The sequence below is a fragment of the Leptinotarsa decemlineata genome, unplaced genomic scaffold, assembly GCF_025532065.1.
Source record: "Leptinotarsa decemlineata unplaced genomic scaffold, Ldec_3_MD MMD2_P_RNA_scaffold_6, whole genome shotgun sequence".
Taxonomy (NCBI): domain Eukaryota; kingdom Metazoa; phylum Arthropoda; class Insecta; order Coleoptera; family Chrysomelidae; genus Leptinotarsa; species Leptinotarsa decemlineata.
Genome location: NW_027412533.1, coordinates 11482094 through 11504424, shown reverse-complemented (window position 1 = coordinate 11504424; position 22331 = coordinate 11482094). Strand labels below are relative to the sequence as shown.

The window sequence follows — 22331 nt, the reverse complement described above, 5'->3', positions numbered from 1 at the left end:
TATTCGTCTACTGATTTCATAGTGTGCCAAGCATTTCTTTTATATTAAACAGTGCGAGTCATCCCCAACATGAAACCGTGAAAGGTTCACATTGCTAGTTGCTACCTACTGGAGATGCCTGACGTCACAGCCAAGTCCACCTCCCAGCTGGATGCGATAGCAGATGTCGATACGAACAGGCAGTGGTCGTTGCGCTCTCGGAGAGGGCAGACGTTAGGCAGACAGTCCTCGGCCGCCTGCGTGTCACTATCGATAGCGATGCTAGAGCGGTGCGTTACGTCACAGCCTTCACTGTATTGAGAGAGGTGAGGGCACACCGATGAATACGCATTACTCAGCCACACGTCGTGAAGTGAACATCTTGCTCTCTTACCGTTGAACGGTTGTTGCTGTGACGTCACACCACTACTAACTTGGTGGGTTCATACCGATGGAACATTCATTACTTGAAGGATCTTCGAAGTATGCAGACGTATGTTTGTGCATAGACAAGCACATGATGAAAATCATGTACCGTGCATTATCACAAACACACCAATCAAATGTAATCACGTCACTATGTCACACACACAAAATCTCATATGAAAAAAATTCTGAACGATCCATGCACCAGACCCTTCAAGGTCACATCGCCTTGATGTTACTAAACAACAACAAAAAAAAGCAATTAATACGTCATAGTGGTGGGGGGAGGCCCAGAACTGGTTGTAATCTACTACTAGAACTCATAACTATGGCCGATGGAATGATGAAACGAATTGCAAATACGGACGTTTGTTCTATTCAAACTGGTCAAAAAGAAAATCGCTTAGAAAATAAAATTGAGCAACTCATTCAAAAACTTGATGAGTCTCGTACCAGAAGACGCAGCCCAGTTTTTAGTCTAGGTCAAGATCAAGATTTAAATCAAAATCCAGGACTAAATCAAAATTCCAAGATTCAAACTATAACGATGAACTATGTTATTACCACGGACTCTTCAAAAATTCAGCTAGAAAATGTATGCAACCTTGTACTTTCGTCAAAATATCTTCGGAAAACCTATAGGCCAATCGTTGATGATGACTAGCGAAAATGGCCCAAATGAAAGTCGTCTCATAATTTTCGATCCTGAGTCCAAGATAAAATATTTAATTGACACATGTGCTGAAATATCATTAATACCAGTCTTAAATAAAACACTATATGCTGCTAATGGATCTAAAATAAAAACTTATGGAGAAATACTACTGACATTAACGTTAGGATTGAAAAGACAATTCAACTGGAAGTTTATCATAGCAGATGTTGATAAAGCCATAATTGGAGTAGATTTTCTGAAGAATTTTGGATTAACAGTTAATTTATCAAATGGAAAATTGGTTGATACTAAAACAAATTTAATGAGCAATGGTGAAATATTACTTGTTGATAAATGTTTCAGTAAAACAATAAACACTAATTGCCCTTATCGCAGACTTTTAATTGATTATCCTTATTTGACTAGTAAATGTCTAAATAAATTGAAAGAAAAAACAAATATTGTACATCAAATAATAACCAAAGGACAACCCAAACACTTCAAAGTTCGCAGACTTAATCCCCAAAATAAAAATGAACGATCAGTCCAGTCATCATGGAGAGATTACAAACACCTCTCATGTTTTTCTAAGAACAGATTGTGTTAAAAAACCATTGCAAACTCCTTATTCTGGTCCCTACAAGGTTTTAGAAAGAACCGAAAAATATTTTACACTTTCAGTGAATGGAAAAAAAAAGAATATTTCGATTGATAGGTTGAAGCCAGCTTTTATAGAATCATCAAATGAAAATTTACCTGAAAATGCAAAATTTCCAAATACACCAAATGGAATTCTCAAGAAGAAATCAGAAAATCAAAATGAAAATCCAGAAAAATCAAATTATGTAACCCGCTTTGGAAGAAGAGTTCATTTCCGCGTTTAATATTTTTTTTAAGGGGGGGTGTAATGTAGTGCCCTACAATTTCCTTCAAATGGAGTATGCTAGGTGTTGCTAGGAGATGTGTTTGTTTAGATGATTTTGTTTAGAAAATATAATAAAGAATCAATAAAGACTTCAATCAAAAACGTTTTTTGAAAGTAGTTTAAAAACTACAGTTTCTTCGTATCAATATTACTATTTTGAGAGATTTTCGTTTGTTTCATGTCGTATTGTGTTGGTGTTGTCTCGAAGTTGTTGCATTGTTTTTTATTTTTTTTAAATGTATCTAATATGTCTGATGGTTTTTAAAATAGTAATATTAACACGAAGAAACTACTTTTCGAGCCCTGAAGAATAATTTAATTAAATTCGAAACGTCGGCAAGAACACAATTGTTTTTTCAGGAAGAAATTGATCCTGTCACCAAACCCACCTTTCTTCATAAAACTTATTGGATTACTAAATTGGTTTATTTAGTAATATTTATGAATTATTGAGTTTAGTTTTAATTACTACTTATTATATTTTATTATTTTGTAACAAGTTTATAATAAATTATGTAATTTATCTAGAAATAAAATAATATAGTCAAATACATACATTAGAGTTGAATAAAAACTTCACATTTAATAAATTTCATTTATTGTTTATTGCTGCTTATTTCCAACCTAATGTTACGCCTCTGGTCAAACCACATTGGTGCCTGAACGGAACACGACGCTTGTCACATTACGAGTCCTCTCCCTTCTCTTGTCTAAGAATTACCCTAACATCAACACAGTATCACAGTATTTGTGACAGTATACTTATATAATAATATACTGTGACATCAAACTGACTATTTGCCACAAAACAGTTGTGCTATTTGCACTCGACGGACGCGTTTCGCTAACAGCGATGTTGCTAAACCCTTCTCTGCTCAAATCAGTGTTACCAACTCTCAAAAATATTTATCCCTAAACCTAAGTCAAAAACCCCTAAAATTGCCTCAATTATTCAAAAATTCCCCTAAAAATATATTTAATAAAAATAATATATAAATATGAAAATACTATATAAAATAAGAGTAATATGCAGTAATATTTCTTAATTTTCTTTATTTATAAATTATCTAAAACGTTATAAATTACATCAATGTCTTCTGAAGAGTCCACATTTTTAAAATCATATATATTGTCATTACATAAGCGTAACATTTTTGAAGATGGATTAAAAGTAGAGCATGATCCACCATTCCGAATTAATGTGAAACGAACCATCATTATACTTTGCAACATTTCAATCGATAATCTATTCCGTAGCTTATTTTTGATTATATTATAGATGGAGAAAGCACGTTCAACAGTTGCGTTTGAAATGGGAATCGTAACAAACGCTAATCCGAATTTTCCGATATTTTCAAAACGTTTACATCCAGCTCCGTCCAAATCGTTATATACTTCGTAATATAAACCAGCTGAAGTACAAGTATTAGTCCATGTTTTATTACTCAATTGTTGCCACTCAAACTCGATGTCATTTTTGTTGCCATAGATATGAGTACGATGAATGTGACTCAATATTTGTTTTAAATCGGGTTTGACTTGAGAAGTAGCAACCTTTGGATGCAAATCAGCAACTGTTTTCAACATTGATAAATTATCCGGAAGCCTTTTCTGAATTTGCTCAGCAAAACAAATTAAAAAGTTCTTGCATCTTTCCCTGACATCCAACAAGTCTTTTTCTTCCAATTCCTGGGATACAGTTTGAAAATCAAAACCAAAGTATATTGAAGCTGTATGCATTAGGTGTTCCCGAAAATTGAATTCTACAAGTTCAGAGTCTACCAATTTTTCCAATTGGGTACAACAAGTCGTCTCAGCAAGTTTTTGTATAGTAACAACAGATCCTCAAATAATTTGGTAGGCTCAACATTGTCACTTTGAAAAAGTAAATTTAATTGAGTCACATTTTTTAATTCATTCCTTAAAAAAATCAACAAAGCTTTGAAAGGTGTTCTCCGCATGATATCATAAACCTGTTCTGCCATGTAACATTTATCATCAGATTTGGCAATCGAAAAGAGCAGCTTTAATTCATCCCACTGCTCCAATATAGTATTAACAGCTTGGTAGCGAGCCAGCCAGCGAGTTCCGCTGAGTCCTGGGATTTTTTTGGGGTCCTTATTGTAATTCATGGATTCATATAAAGTTTCATAGTAGTCCAAACGTTTAGGACTGTATGAAAACCAATTATGAGTTTCTCTTACAAGAAATTCTAATTGGCGTGGTAATGATTCAGTCGCTTTTTCCGCGCATAAATGCAAAGAATGGCTGACACATTTTACAACAATTAAATCAGGCAGATCTCTTTTTAATAAGGCAGTCACTGAATTATGTTTTCCAACCATAATATTTGCTCCATCAACACCAATTCCGATCATATTTTCAATTTTTAATCCATCCTTTTTAAGTTGATTTATAATTGCTTGATGTAAACTTTTTGCATCACATTCTATTATCTTAATTATTCTATAAAAAGTTGTCACAACTTGCTTTGTCGTATGTGAAAAAAATCGTAGCATAATACATAAGACTTTCTGAGTCGAGAGATCAGTGCTCTCGTCGATAATTATTGAATATGGATAATTTCCTATCTCTTCAATTAAAGCTTCACGCATTAATGGAGCAAGCACATTTTTTATTAACATTGAACACTTAGTGCGATGAAGTTTTATGTTTTTCAGAGCTTCTGATGAAGGATCCAGCTGAGGAAGTATATTAATTAAATGATCTACTGTTAACAAAGAACAGTGTTCGGCGATAAAGGCAGCGATTTTCAATTCGGCGATTTTTGTACTTTCTGGCAAAACTGGTTTATATATTTCAGATATAGATTTACATCCCTTTGCTGATCTGTCCCAGGCTACGGCTTTTTCATGCTTTTCAGTTTTAGCGTGACTAACCAAATCTTTTTTGTGGGCTTTCAACACAACATGGCAATATTTACACGTCGCCAATGTGTCATTTGTAACATCAGGTGCAAGCAATCCTGCAATGAAAACATAAAATTTGTGTGAAGTTATCCACGCTTTTTCAGCCACGCTTTTTGACGTGTAGACCATCGACATCGGGATAGAGGAGAATATTCGTCCACTGTTGCCAAGTTTCACATAATTCCTAGCCACGCTTTTGTATACCCCAGATTGTAACATATTATGAAAAAAATAGTTTGAGTAGATTTTAGGGTGTCCTAAATGTAATAGAAACGAAACATTTGTAATATATCAATATCTGTTATTTTCTTGTATTAACTTTGCAGAATATTTGAGAGTGGAAAAAATTAAAACTGATATTTTTGACATATTTTTTCTCATATCTCCGTTAATAGTAGACGATCGTTAATGAATTTTTCACTGAAATATAGAAAATAATTGATAGATAACAATTACAACATCAAATGAATTTGAAGTGCCGTAGGAAAATGTCTGAGAAAAATAATATGTCATTTTCCAATAATTTTTTGAAATATCTCTGTTAATAAGCTTTGTGCGTTCACGAAATTTTCACTAAAATATCGAGAACTACTCTATAAAGATATTTCAAGACTCAAATGAATTTGAAGTGCCGTAGGAAAATGTCTGAGAAAAATAATATGTCATTTTCCAATAATTTTTTGAAATATCTCTGTTAATAAGCTTTGTGCGTTCACAAAATTTTCACTAAAATGTCGAGAAATACTCTACAATGATATTCCAGAACTCAAATGAATTTGAAGTGCCGTAGGAAAATGTCTGAGAAAAATAATATGTCATTTTCCAATAATTTTTTGAAATATCTCTGTTAATAAGCTTTGTGCGTTCACAAAATTTTCACTAAAATGTCGAGAAATACTCTACAATGATATTCCAGAACTCAAATGAATTTGAAGTGCCGTAGGAAAATGTCTGAGAAAAATAATATGTCATTTTCCAATAATTTTTTGAAATATCTCTGTTAATAAGCTTTGTGCGTTCACGAAATTTTCACTAAAATATCGAGAACTACTCTATAAAGATATTTCAAGACTCAAATGAATTTGAAGTGCCGTAGGAAAATGTCTGAGAAAAATAATATGTCATTTTCCAATAATTTTTTGAAATATCTCTGTTAATAAGCTTTGTGCGTTCACGAAATTTTCACTAAAATATCGAGAACTACTCTATAAAGATATTTCAAGACTCAAATGAATTTGAAGTGCCGTAGGAAAATATCTGAGAAAAATAATATGTCATTTTCCAATAATTTTTTGAAATATCTCTGTTAATAAGCTTTGTGCGTTCACGAAATTTTCACTAAAATGTCGGGAAATACTCTACAATGATATTCCAAGACTCAAATGAATTTGAAGTGCCGTAGGAAAATGTCTGAGAAAAATAATATGTCATTTTCCAATAATTTTTTGAAATATCTCTGTTAATAAGCTTTGTGCGTTCACGAAATTTTCACTAAAATATCGAGAACTACTCTATAAAGATATTTCAAGACTCAAATGAATTTGAAGTGCCGTAGGAAAATGTCTGAGAAAAATAATATGTCATTTTCCAATAATTTTTTGAAATATCTCTGTTAATAAGCTTTGTGCGTTCACAAAATTTTCACTAAAATGTCGAGAAATACTCTACAATGATATTCCAGAACTCAAATGAATTTGAAGTGCCGTAGGAAAATGTCTGAGAAAAATAATATGTCATTTTCCAATAATTTTTTGAAATATCTCTGTTAATAAGCTTTGTGCGTTCACGAAATTTTCACTAAAATATCGAGAACTACTCTATAAAGATATTTCAAGACTCAAATGAATTTGAAGTGCCGTAGGAAAATATCTGAGAAAAATAATATGTCATTTTCCAATAATTTTTTGAAATATCTCTGTTAATAAGCTTTGTGCGTTCACGAAATTTTCACTAAAATGTCGGGAAATACTCTACAATGATATTCCAAGACTCAAATGAATTTGAAGTGCCGTAGGAAAATGTCTGAGAAAAATAATATGTCATTTTCCAATAATTTTTTGAAATATCTCTGTTAATAAGCTTTGTGCGTTCACGAAATTTTCACTAAAATATCGAGAACTACTCTATAAAGATATTTCAAGACTCAAATGAATTTGAAGTGCCGTAGGAAAATGTCTGAGAAAAATAATATGTCATTTTCCAATAATTTTTTGAAATATCTCTGTTAATAAGCTTTGTGCGTTCACAAAATTTTCACTAAAATGTCGAGAAATACTCTACAATGATATTCCAGAACTCAAATGAATTTGAAGTGCCGTAGGAAAATGTCTGAGAAAAATAATATGTCATTTTCCAATAATTTTTTGAAATATCTCTGTTAATAAGCTTTGTGCGTTCACGAAATTTTCACTAAAATATCGAGAACTACTCTATAAAGATATTTCAAGACTCAAATGAATTTGAAGTGCCGTAGGAAAATGTCTGAGAAAAATAATATGTCATTTTCCAATAATTTTTTGAAATATCTCTGTTAATAAGCTTTGTGCGTTCACAAAATTTTCACTAAAATGTCGAGAAATACTCTACAATGATATTCCAGAACTCAAATGAATTTGAAGTGCCGTAGGAAAATGTCTGAGAAAAATAATATGTCATTTTCCAATAATTTTTTGAAATATCTCTGTTAATAAGCTTTGTGCGTTCACGAAATTTTCACTAAAATATCGAGAACTACTCTATAAAGATATTTCAAGACTCAAATGAATTTGAAGTGCCGTAGGAAAATATCTGAGAAAAATAATATGTCATTTTCCAATAATTTTTTGAAATATCTCTGTTAATAAGCTTTGTGCGTTCACGAAATTTTCACTAAAATGTCGGGAAATACTCTACAATGATATTCCAAGACTCAAATGAATTTGAAGTGCCGTAGGAAAATGTCTGAGAAAAATAATATGTCATTTTCCAATAATTTTTTGAAATATCTCTGTTAATAAGCTTTGTGCGTTCACGAAATTTTCACTAAAATGTCGAGAACTACTCTATAAAGATATTTCAAGACTCAAATGAATTTGAAGTGCCGTAGGAAAATGTCTGAGAAAAATAATATGTCATTTTCCAATAATTTTTTGAAATATCTCTGTTAATAAGCTTTGTGCGTTCACAAAATTTTCACTAAAATGTCGAGAAATACTCTACAATGATATTCCAGAACTCAAATGAATTTGAAGTGCCGTAGGAAAATGTCTGAGAAAAATAATATGTCATTTTCCAATAATTTTTTGAAATATCTCTGTTAATAAGCTTTGTGCGTTCACGAAATTTTCACTAAAATATCGAGAACTACTCTATAAAGATATTTCAAGACTCAAATGAATTTGAAGTGCCGTAGGAAAATGTCTGAGAAAAATAATATGTCATTTTCCAATAATTTTTTGAAATATCTCTGTTAATAAGCTTTGTGCGTTCACAAAATTTTCACTAAAATGTCGAGAAATACTCTACAATGATATTCCAGAACTCAAATGAATTTGAAGTGCCGTAGGAAAATGTCTGAGAAAAATAATATGTCATTTTCCAATAATTTTTTGAAATATCTCTGTTAATAAGCTTTGTGCGTTCACGAAATTTTCACTAAAATATCGAGAACTACTCTATAAAGATATTTCAAGACTCAAATGAATTTGAAGTGCCGTAGGAAAATGTCTGAGAAAAATAATATGTCATTTTCCAATAATTTTTTGAAATATCTCTGTTAATAAGCTTTGTGCGTTCACAAAATTTTCACTAAAATGTCGAGAAATACTCTACAATGATATTCCAGAACTCAAATGAATTTGAAGTGCCGTAGGAAAATGTCTGAGAAAAATAATATGTCATTTTCCAATAATTTTTTGAAATATCTCTGTTAATAAGCTTTGTGCGTTCACGAAATTTTCACTAAAATATCGAGAACTACTCTATAAAGATATTTCAAGACTCAAATGAATTTGAAGTGCCGTAGGAAAATGTCTGAGAAAAATAATATGTCATTTTCCAATAATTTTTTGAAATATCTCTGTTAATAAGCTTTGTGCGTTCACAAAATTTTCACTAAAATGTCGAGAAATACTCTACAATGATATTCCAGAACTCAAATGAATTTGAAGTGCCGTAGGAAAATGTCTGAGAAAAATAATATGTCATTTTCCAATAATTTTTTGAAATATCTCTGTTAATAAGCTTTGTGCGTTCACGAAATTTTCACTAAAATATCGAGAACTACTCTATAAAGATATTTCAAGACTCAAATGAATTTGAAGTGCCGTAGGAAAATGTCTGAGAAAAATAATATGTCATTTTCCAATAATTTTTTGAAATATCTCTGTTAATAAGCTTTGTGCGTTCACAAAATTTTCACTAAAATGTCGAGAAATACTCTACAATGATATTCCAGAACTCAAATGAATTTGAAGTGCCGTAGGAAAATGTCTGAGAAAAATAATATGTCATTTTCCAATAATTTTTTGAAATATCTCTGTTAATAAGCTTTGTGCGTTCACAAAATTTTCACTAAAATGTCGAGAAATACTCTACAATGATATTCCAGAACTCAAATGAATTTGAAGTGCCGTAGGAAAATGTCTGAGAAAAATAATATGTCATTTTCCAATAATTTTTTGAAATATCTCTGTTAATAAGCTTTGTGCGTTCACGAAATTTTCACTAAAATATCGAGAACTACTCTATAAAGATATTTCAAGACTCAAATGAATTTGAAGTGCCGTAGGAAAATGTCTGAGAAAAATGAGGAAAATAATATGGGTGGTACCCCCTACTCAGCCGCTAATTTTTAATGAGATAAACTCTCATTAAATACTACCGTTGCCCAACAAGAACCACGAGGAGGTGTAGGGGTATCTCTTGTCAAAGGATGTGGAAAGGTAGGATCAGGATTCAAAAACAATAGAACATTGTGTCGATTGTGAGGAAACATGATTAAATAAAAAAAATAGATAATGATGGAAGGGATAGAAAATAGCAATGAAAACTATCCACCCTCAACAATTTGGATAAAAAAGTATTTGTCTTAGTGAAACTGTATAGTTAAAGAGAGGAACAATTATAATAAAAAATCTAAGGAATTTGAACTCATTCTTCACAGATATTGACATTTCCATTCTATATAATTACAAATGGATAGTGAATGTGAGAGGGCGAAAGACCAAAATGTGTTCATGAAAAAATGTGTCCTCTCAGTCTTCTTTTGACATAGTTCTGTAAAAATCTGTTCATCAAATTCATTTAGGTTGGATAGTTTCCAATGTAACGCAACAGTCATAAATTTCTGAAAAAAATGTTCAAAATGGTTAAATAGATGATGATATAAATAAGTAACAAACAAAGTATTCAACATGAATAAAACTGAAATAACATTTTGTCTAAAACAAAAACTTAAAAAAACATTCTACAAAACAATAACACAAATAAAATATTCAATATGAAAAAAAAATAAATAACGTTTCTGTTAAAATAAACAAATAAATATATAATTTCAGATATCATTTTGATTCTGTCAATATTTGGAACACAACGGGCATATATCGAATGTGTATTGAAACGAGTTCAAATTAGTTTCAGAAAAGACACATTTCACATGACTGATCCTGTGACAGCTACTACATTTTACGTTACGTAATGACTCATTAATTTCAATTCCGCAGAACAAACATTTCCGAGACATATTATCAGAATAACTAATTATAATGTTTTTCAATCCTTGTCTATAATTCATTATATCAATATTATTACTCAAACTTTCCCTATTTACAATTTTATTGAAGAAATATATTATAAAAACTCCACAATTGTAACCATCGACTTGTTTATCATGGTCCTTAATTTCAATTGACCAATTTGAAATATCTATATCACATTTATTGATTTCATTATAATATTCTACAAAATTTATAAAATATCCTAGATATTTAGATGTTTCACTACTTGTACTCTTGAATGGATTCATAAAACAAAAATTCTTGCATTTAATATCGACAATTGCTAAACAGAAATGATGCAAGTGAGATTGGTCTTTAGTGTCTGAGAAATTTTGAAGTATAGGAAATACTATAAGGTCTTTTTCAAATGAGAAATTAACAAGTGAAGGGTGATTCTCGCCCTGACCATATAAAAAAATTCTTGTAGAAAGCATACATGTAACGATTTGAAACTTTGCTGCTGTATTGAATATATTTAGACATATATCTACGATAAAATTTGTCAACCAAAGCTTTCCGGATAATATATTAAAGTCTTCATTACAAATTTCAGTTACATCACACCTAAATTTTGAAAAATATGAAATGTAGTATCTTTTTCCAATATCTCCATAATATTCCGAATCGGATACTAAACCATTTGGTAAAATTGATAAATCTCTTTCTGGTCTCCATTTTATAAAGCTAGGAGTAGGTGTTGCATTTGAAATACTAGGTAACATTATGAAATAAAAAAATCTACGTAATTTTGAAAACATCCGGCTCCAACAAATTTTATCCCTAAAAACGCGCATTAATTTAATTCCCTTAAATGTCCAAATTATAAAATCGCACCAATCTCTATCTGTGATTTCCAGAAGACCTTGAACTTGATAATAATAAATGTGATTTTTAGAAATGTTGTCAGTTTGTTTATCATAATATTTAATCAGTCCCTCAGAACATGCTTCATTTGGATTCAGATTTCTACAGGAATATGGACATTTAACTTCAATTAGGCCATCATTCGAAACTAATCCATCTGGTGATCCAGCAATAAATTGGTACGTTTTGTGAATTTTTAAACCAGACTTGTTGCATTTCCTATTAGTTAATAGTTCATATTGGATAATAGCTTTTTTCTCATTGTTTATACCATGTTTTATTGGAGAAGAATTGATATCAGTCGTATTCAAAATTCGATTTAAAATTGTAATCAAACTATTGTCACTTTTGCTGTTAAATATGCTTCCAAAATATGATGCAGTTACGCGTTTGCGTCTTTCCTGAAACCAAATATGGGAGAGTCTTTGATCTCTGGTCTCTACATCAATCTGATCTAATTGCTCGTTAGATTTTTTGAAATTTTGATTGAAAAATGAATTACAAATGCTGTATAGTGAAAAGTAATTGATGTTCGGAGTATCTTCAAGATTTTCATTGATTTTGGTCGATAAATTGAAAAATTGATTATCTGCAGTTAAAGGTTTACAAAATTTACAAAAAAAATTACCGCTCAAACTCGTATCTAAGTCATCAATACACATTAGATGTACCCACCCGTTGCATGTATCACATTGTACCCAATCAGCTTCAAATTCTAATTTACCTAGTTTACAATAAATACATAAATTTGGATCAGTGCCTTTAGTTAACTGAAATGATTGGGAAGTTTTCAGTGCATGTTTAAGTGATGTTCCCAAAAAATTGTTATGTAGAACCTTTTCCTTCTTTTTCCATATTTCTTGTGAAGCAAGACCGTCATCACGTATCTCAACTAGATCGTGTCTACAACATTTTGTTTTGGGGATTTTGAACTTTATTTCTTTAAGTATGAATAAAATATATTTTCTAAGCTTCCTAACTATCCGACTACTCCTTTGGCGCATAATTCCTTTTGCAAGTATATTTTTAACTAAACCAAACCATCGTTCTACTGGAGCATTACTCAGCCTTTCTTTATTCATCAACAGAATGCCACTCCATAGGGGAACAAATGGCATATAGTGTTTAAAAAAAAAATTAAAAAACTCCTGATGTTTATATTCATTTTTAGGAAAGTTATCATCAGAACCCAAGGTGCAAGTAAGACAAAGTTGTTTGAAAAATTGGCAATAATTAGTTGACTCAAAGTTTCCTAGGCTATCTTTATCAAAGTCAAAAACAAAATGATCTTTATTCTGTTCTTCAGTGAAATTATCCAAAGAACAAGAAATTTTCAATAAATTCTGAAAAGCATTTTTAAAAATTGCAGTTTTAGTATCAGAGTTGGTTACAATATAAATATTTCTGAACCATGCACAAAAAATTTTCCAATCATTGATATTATATGCTGAGGCTAAAATTTCTTTCATGTGACGTTTAACTACATTATCTTGATAATAATTATCAACATCTCGGGCCATCAATTTAAACATGTGAAAACAGCATATGTGCAATTGAATTTTATTTGAAGGAAATTCATCATTGTTATATATACAGTGAAATGTCATATTGATGTATTCCTTCAATTCTAAACTATTGAAACAAAGTGAAACAGCATTCAGGATTGCAAAACTAAAATCAGTGACCACTTTTCGAAACGCAGGCCATTTCTTATGAACTGTACAGAAAGAACGATACTTTAAAAGCCAAGCACCTATGCTACCAGCATCATGTTCACTAGATATCATTTCTATTACAGCACACAGTCTGTTAGATTCTGTCTGTATAACCCCAGCATAATAATATACTTTGTTACCCTTATTTCCAGGACGTCGTACTATGCTTCCAGTAGCATCAAGGTGTAAAACTGTGTCTTGTGATAGAAGTGCGAGTTGTTCAACACTGTAGAGATAAATATGAAGAGGAATTCCCACAAATTTAATATAATTGGAATGTTCTTTTTGCATTTTAATCATATCAAAAATATCATCATTATGTCGATCATTTTTTGCAAATGCCTCTGAACGTACTTTTCTATAAACTGAATCAGATTTTACCTCATCTAAATTGAACTTCTTTAAAGATTCATGATCCAAATTCAAGACATCATTTTGTCGTTGTTCTAAAGCCCTAACATTCAACATTTCCTTTTTAACTATTTTTCGTTTCACTCCCCTTAGCTGTGTTGCTAGATTACTAAAATGATTAAAGTCTTTACTGCTACTAAATACTTCAACTTTATGTTCTGCATAATGACCATTTGAAATATGTCTAATATACAAAATGAATTTTTTACACAAAGTGTGTGCACAATACGCATATAATTTCAATGAATCAGATTTCTTTAAATACCGATTATGTTTAAAATATAATCTGCAAGTATTATTTACTAATTTGACTTTCTCACTGAGCAAAAAAGCATACTTTTCTTTCAATAATTTTCTATTTTTGCAAATACTGGAGAATTCTACATCTGTTAAGAAAAAAAAACCTTCATTATAAATACAGTTCTTATAAGTTGTAGGCTCAGATTTATTATTTTTAATATTTTTAGTACCCTTTGGTATCATTTCAACACCAATTTTTAGTATTTTCTCAGAAATATTCTTTAATTCCGGAGATATAGTGAAGAAATCGGAACTGATTTCTTTATTTCCTTGCTTATATGTATTTGAAGATATTTCTTGATCATAGGGGCAATGAGTTAAGTTAGAATTAGACTGATTATTAGAATTTTTAGGTTTGACATTTGATTGATTTGAAGAAATACTACTATCAAATGATGTAATATTATCAATTGGAGCATTTGGAGTGGAATGTACTAACTTTACTGAACTATGAGCAGAACTATTGTTTTCAATAATTGTGGACAAATCGTAATCTGTTGGTAATTTAGTTTCGTACTTTGAAACAATTTTGAAATCAAAATGATCAATATTTCGTCTTACAAAATAACAAAGATTTTTACGGTTCTTTTCACTATTTTTCAAATTCATCAGTTTACACAGGTCAGAATATTTTGAATTATCTGGATAATAACATTCGGATAAAAGACTTTCCCTGGACATTTCATTTTGTACAATAATTTCATTGAGAATATGAAAATCAATCCTTCTAGAAAATGTTCTTGTGATATTATCATTTGCAATGGGTACATGACTGAAGTGGTTACAATTTAATAGTTCATTTATCTTGCCTGTGTTACGGAGAAGAGCTTGATAAACTTTGGTACGCGTTCTGAATGTATTCGTTGAAAAAATATATAAAGCAGATTCTCTGATAATTTCGTCATTAATTCGAAGATTTTGTAAATTTTGAAAAGACAAATGTGGGTAATGCTTATTGAGGAATTCAGATAACTTTATAACTGGAAACTTAGTAGGTCTTCCCGACATTTTGAGAGCTGATTAGGCACCAATGTATAACTAACTAGAATATTTACCATTCAAACCTATGCATTCCTGGAATGGCGAGAATTCTCTCTGGGGAAACGAAATACTCAAAATGATAACATATTTGATTTGAGCTTCCCTCCAAATACTTAACCTATACTACCTCTTCTTTTTATTGGCAGTATTGGTACCGGTTCGGTTAGCCCATGGCTACAAGTTAACCTGCTTGACCAAAACATTTTGAGATATTGCCCTCGAAGTTATAGTGATAACTTGGTTGTTCAACTTCCTCGGTAGGGTTCCAAGGAAGGAAACGTTATTGCCAAAATTTGGATAAAGAATATTTTGCATGAAGATTTCCACTATAAAAAGTTGCACGAGCAACAACTGACATCTACTGTGGACCGAATAGAATTCGCAGACAACAAATAATAAAATTCATTACGAAAAAAAATAAATTTTGGAAAATGAAATTTCAAATTTTATCTGTCTGTACTTTTCGTACAGACAGTAGATGTCAACTATTATAAGTTCTAAGTTCAAAAAGCAAAAAAGATCGCATCGCGATTTGTTGGTGTCTAATTTGCTCTTTCACTTATATGACAAATGTCAAATCTAATGTCAATCAGTGAAAGCAAATATTTTTCGGTTTTTTTCCTTTCCTCTCCACGAACACAACATTTCAATATTGTAGCTATCACACTGTACATACAGTAAAGTCGACCTAATAAATTGAGTCACTTTCCATCGAATTCACTATAATAATCACAAGAATAAAAAGGTCACGAACGCCTATGTATGCAGTTGCATTTGTAATGACGTCGACAGAAAGTGAAAATTTCGCAAATTTTTTACTGAACCAATCTCAAATTATTATTTCCAAACTAATCAATGACTATTATTCATATTCCCAATAGATAGATAGATAGATTTATTGATCTCTTCGAATCATTTACATGACATGAGTTAGACTTTGGATGTCAAAACGAGCGCATGCGCCTTGAGACACCTTATAAATGAACATACCCTTTGCAATTTTTCTGCGAATGAAATAGCTACCCAGTATGTCACAAGAAAGTTCAAATATTTCCACTTCACACAAACCATGAAGGCACGGTTCAGATAAGATTTTAATTTTTGTTATATGATCTGCTTTTCCCTAACCTGAAACTTTAGTTTTTTTGTGTTATTGTTTTTATCACTTTAGTATTTTTTATTAACGGCAAGAAAAAGAAACATTTGTAGTGTTCGGAAACGGAAAGCCCCAGGAGATTACTATATAACCTTGTTAGGGAGATGAAGATCTATGATGCCAATAAATAGACAACAAATGCTTTACTGTTTGATTTTATAAAAAACGAAAGACAAACGTTTAACGACTTTAACGTCTAACATCGTTGCGTCTAACTCGAGAACCATGTTCGGATAGGGAATTTTCTAGTTTATTCGTGAAAATGAGAAAAAACAAACGTTCAACTCCAAAAATTAAAAATGACATGTAACGATGATTAATTGTTAACAGCACTTTTTTGCCGCATGATTATGAACGTTCATGCGGCGATTTTTTTGCGATTCGCAGAAAAATTGCGAATATTGGCGAGGGTTTGAACGAGCCCTTATTCCCGCTGATCGTTACCATCATATTGCTGAGATATTCCTTTCGCAAATATTTTAGGATATGCGGGTACATGTACACGATATCATGTACACGGGGTAAATTCTGTTGATTCCATAAATTAATATGTCATTCCTTGTCAAACTAGCAGAGGATGGCAGGCACATGCGCAAAACTGAGTGCGAATTTTGAAATGTGATACATGACATATTATTTTTCTCAGACATTTTCCTACGGCACTTCAAATTCATTTGAGTCTTGGAATATCATTGTAGAGTATTTCCCGACATTTTAGTGAAAATTTCGTGAACGCACAAAGCTTATTAACAGAGATATTTCAAAAAATTATTGGAAAATGACATATTATTTTTCTCAGACATTTTCCTACGGCACTTCAAATTCATTTGAGTCTTGAAATATCTTTATAGAGTAGTTCTCGACATTTTAGTGAAAATTTCGTGAACGCACAAAGCTTATTAACAGAGATATTTCAAAAAATTATTGGAAAATGACATATTATTTTTCTCAGACATTTTCCTACGGCACTTCAAATTCATTTGAGTCTTGGAATATCATTGTAGAGTATTTCTCGACATTTTAGTGAAAATTTCGTGAACGCACAAAGCTTATTAACAGAGATATTTCAAAAAATTATTGGAAAATGACATATTATTTTTCTCAGACATTTTCCTACGGCACTTCAAATTCATTTGAGTCTTGAAATATCTTTATAGAGTAGTTCTCGACATTTTAGTGGAAATTTCGTGAACGCACAAAGCTTATTAACAGAGATATTTCAAAAAATTATTGGAAAATGACATATTATTTTTCTCAGACATTTTCCTACGGCACTTCAAATTCATTTGAGTCTTGGAATATCATTGTAGAGTATTTCTCGACATTTTAGTGAAAATTTCGTGAACGCACAAAGCTTATTAACAGAGATATTTCAAAAAATTATTGGAAAATGACATATTATTTTTCTCAGACATTTTCCTACGGCACTTCAAATTCATTTGAGTCTTGAAATATCTTTATAGAGTAGTTCTCGACATTTTAGTGAAAATTTCGTGAACGCACAAAGCTTATTAACAGAGATATTTCAAAAAATTATTGGAAAATGACATATTATTTTTCTCAGACATTTTCCTACGGCACTTCAAATTCATTTGAGTCTTGAAATATCTTTATAGAGTAGTTCTCGACATTTTAGTGAAAATTTCGTGAACGCACAAAGCTTATTAACAGAGATATTTCAAAAAATTATTGGAAAATGACATATTATTTTTCTCAGACATTTTCCTACGGCACTTCAAATTCATTTGAGTCTTGAAATATCTTTATAGAGTAGTTCTCGACATTTTACTGAAAATTTCGTGAACGCACAAAGCTTATTAACAGAGATATTTCAAAAAATTATTGGAAAATGACATATTATTTTTCTCAGACATTTTCCTACGGCACTTCAAATTCATTTGAGTCTTGGAATATCATTGTAGAGTATTTCCCGACATTTTAGTGAAAATTTCGTGAACGCACAAAGCTTATTAACAGAGATATTTCAAAAAATTATTGGAAAATGACATATTATTTTTCTCAGACATTTTCCTACGGCACTTCAAATTCATTTGAGTCTTGGAATATCATTGTAGAGTATTTCCCGACATTTTAGTGAAAATTTCGTGAACGCACAAAGCTTATTAACAGAGATATTTCAAAAAATTATTGGAAAATGACATATTATTTTTCTCAGACATTTTCCTACGGCACTTCAAATTTATTTGAGTCTTGAAATATCTTTATAGAGTAGTTCTCGACATTTTAGTGAAAATTTCGTGAACGCACAAAGCTTATTAACAGAGATATTTCAAAAAATTATTGGAAAATGACATATTATTTTTCTCAGACATTTTCCTACGGCACTTCAAATTCATTTGAGTCTTGGAATATCTTTATAGAGTAGTTCTCGACATTTTAGTGAAAATTTCCTGAACGCACAAAGCTTATTAACAGAGATATTTCAAAAAATTATTGGAAAATGACATAATATTTTTCTCAGACATTTTCCTACGGCACTTCAAATTCATTTGAGTCTTGGAATATCATTGTAGAGTATTTCCCGACATTTTAGTGAAAATTTCGTGAACGCACAAAGCTTATTAACAGAGATTTTTCAAAAAATTATTGGAAAATGACATATTATTTTTCTCAGACATTTTCCTACGGCACTTCAAATTCATTTGAGTCTTGGAATATCATTGTAGAGTATTTCCCGACATTTTAGTGAAAATTTCGTGAACGCACAAAGCTTATTAACAGAGATATTTCAAAAAATTATTGGAAAATGACATATAATTTTTCTCAGACATTTTCCTACGGCACTTCAAATTCATTTGAGTCTTGGAATATCATTGTAGAGTATTTCTCGACATTTTAGTGAAAATTTCGTGAACGCACAAAGCTTATTAACAGAGATATTTCAAAAAATTATTGGAAAATGACATATTATTTTTCTCAGACATTTTCCTACGGCACTTCAAATTCATTTGAGTCTTGGAATATCATTGTAGAGTATTTCCCGACATTTTAGTGAAAATTTCGTGAACGCACAAAGCTTATTAACAGAGATATTTCAAAAAATTATTGGAAAATGACATATTATTTTTCTCAGACATTTTCCTACGGCACTTCAAATTCATTTGAGTCTTGAAATATCTTTATAGAGTAGTTCTCAACATTTTAGTGAAAATTTCGTGAACGCACAAAGCTTATTAACAGAGATATTTCAAAAAATTATTGGAAAATGACATATTATTTTTCTCAGACATTTTCCTACGGCACTTCAAATTCATTTGAGTCTTGAAATATCTTTATAGAGTAGTTCTCGATATTTTAGTGAAAATTTCGTGAACGCACAAAGCTTATTAACAGAGATATTTCAAAAAATTATTGGAAAATGACATATTATTTTTCTCAGACATTTTCCTACGGCACTTCAAATTCATTTGAGTCTTGAAATATCTTTATAGAGTAGTTCTCAACATTTTAGTGAAAATTTCGTGAACGCACAAAGCTTATTAACAGAGATATTTCAAAAAATTATTGGAAAATGACATATTATTTTTCTCAGACATTTTCCTACGGCACTTCAAATTCATTTGAGTCTTGGAATATCTTTATAGAGTAGTTCTCGACATTTTAGTGAAAATTTCGTGAACGCACAAAGCTTATTAACAGAGATATTTCAAAAAATTATTGGAAAATGACATATTATTTTTCTCAGACATTTTCCTACGGCACTTCAAATTCATTTGAGTCTTGGAATATCATTGTAGAGTATTTCCCGACATTTTAGTGAAAATTTCGTGAACGCACAAAGCTTATTAACAGAGATATTTCAAAAAATTATTGGAAAATGACATATTATTTTTCTCAGACATTTTCCTACGGCACTTCAAATTCATTTGAGTCTTGAAATATCTTTATAGAGTAGTTCTCGACATTTTAGTGAAAATTTCGTGAACGCACAAAGCTTATTAACAGAGATATTTCAAAAAATTATTGGAAAATGACATATTATTTTTCTCAGACATTTTCCTACGGCACTTCAAATTCATTTGAGTCTTGGAATATCTTTATAGAGTAGTTCTCGACATTTTAGTGAAAATTTCCTGAACGCACAAAGCTTATTAACAGAGATATTTCAAAAAATTATTGGAAAATGACATAATATTTTTCTCAGACATTTTCCTACGGCACTTCAAATTCATTTGAGTCTTGGAATATCATTGTAGAGTATTTCCCGACATTTTAGTGAAAATTTCGTGAACGCACAAAGCTTATTAACAGGGATTTTTCAAAAAATTATTGGAAAATGACATATTATTTTTCTCAGACATTTTCCTACGGCACTTCAAATTCATTTGAGTCTTGGAATATCATTGTAGAGTATTTCCCGACATTTTAGTGAAAATTTCGTGAACGCACAAAGCTTATTAACAGAGATATTTCAAAAAATTATTGGAAAATGACATATAATTTTTCTCAGACATTTTCCTACGGCACTTCAAATTCATTTAAGTCCTGAAATATCTTTATAGAGTATTTCTCGACATTTAGGAGAGAATTTCGTAAACGCACATTGATTATTGACAGAGATATACCAAAAAATTATTGTAAAATGACAGATTATTTTCCACCCTCCTCGACGGCACTGTAAATTGATTCAATTTCGTACATGATATCTATGAATAATGTGCTATATTTCAGTGGAAAATTCATCAAGGATCATCCACTATTAACGGAGATATAAGAAAAAATATTTAAAAAAAATCAGGTTTAAATTTTTTCCTCCCTCCCGACGGCACTGCAAATTGATTTGATGTTGTATTGTTATCTATTAATTATTTTCTATATTTCAGTGAAAAATTCATTAATGATCGTCTACTATTAACGGAGATATAAGAAAAAATATGTCAAAAATATCAGTTTTAATTTTTTCCACTCTCAAATATTCTGCAAATTTTTTTTATGAAAATAACAGATATTGATAAATTAGGAATGTTTCGTTTCCATTACATTTAGGGCACCCTTAAAATCTACTCAAACTATTTTTTCCCATAATATGTTACAATCTGGGGTATACAAAAGCGTGGCTAGGAATTATGTGAAACTTGGCAACAGTGGACGGATATTCTCCTCTATCCCAATGTCGATGGTCTACACGTCAAAAAGCGTGGCTAGAAAAGCGTGGATAACTTCACATCAACAAACATAAATTGGAAATAACGACATAATATCACTTCAGTACATATACACATCACCGCAAATTGGTAAACATTTAAACATGGCAAAATCAACACCACACATTTTTTCAATATTTTTTTATAATTGTAGGTATATGAATATTTTTATGAAACACCAGACACCAAATCAACTTGAAAAATACTCGAAAATAGAAAAACCATCAACATCCCTTATCACCTGTCCAATCCATTCCAGAAAGCCTGCATTAATTCTTTATTTCAAACCTAAATAAAATAAAAAATACCGGTCTCTGCTGCAATTTGACGGCGCCGATGATTGGATGATTCTATGGTAAAAAATCATGTCATGAATACTAATCGAATCTATAATCTAAGTCTATCTTGATCATTCATATATTACAACTAGGCAATGAAATTTACTTACCTTTTAATTTTGAATCTGTTTCCCAAACCTTCGTGTACTTTTGAGTGTACGTCTTTTTATTTTTAGTTTCTTTGGACATCATTAATAAATTGCTTTTTGACACCGAAGTACGATAATGAAATAAAATTAACAATTGTAGGTAATTGCGTAGTTGAAACACACAAGCAATAACATAAAACATAACAAACCAACAAACGGCTTACTCTTTGAACATAACCTTGAAATCTCCAATCACCTGTCACAGACTACACAGACCCCAAAAAAAGTTAGGAAGTAGGAAGGGATACTAGTCATTGGAGAGTAGTTTAATATAATTACACTAGATGTCATCCAGTCCGAAGTCTTTCCATAGGTAAAAGATAAAATATTTGAATGACTGTTATTGGATTGAATAGTTATATTATAATCAGAAAACCCCTAACAATACCCCTAAACATATAAAACCCCTAAAAAAATCCCATCCCACTCATTTACCCCCTAAATCTGGGGGGAAAACCCCTAAGTTGGGAACCGTGGCTCAAATATGGGTTCAGTTTTTATTAGATGGCAGCACTTGACGG

The 22331-nt window shown here is 30.9% G+C and overlaps 2 protein-coding genes across 2 annotated transcripts in view; one reads left to right on the top strand and one right to left on the bottom strand.

Moving 5' to 3' along the window:
- Positions 1–22331, bottom strand: part of LOC141480137 (uncharacterized) — a 288325-nt gene that overhangs the window by 106132 nt on the left and 159862 nt on the right. The gene's annotated exons all lie outside the window — the stretch shown is intronic.
- sip1 (septin interacting protein 1) overlaps positions 1–22331 on the top strand; it is a 111865-nt gene that overhangs the window by 42991 nt on the left and 46543 nt on the right. The gene's annotated exons all lie outside the window — the stretch shown is intronic.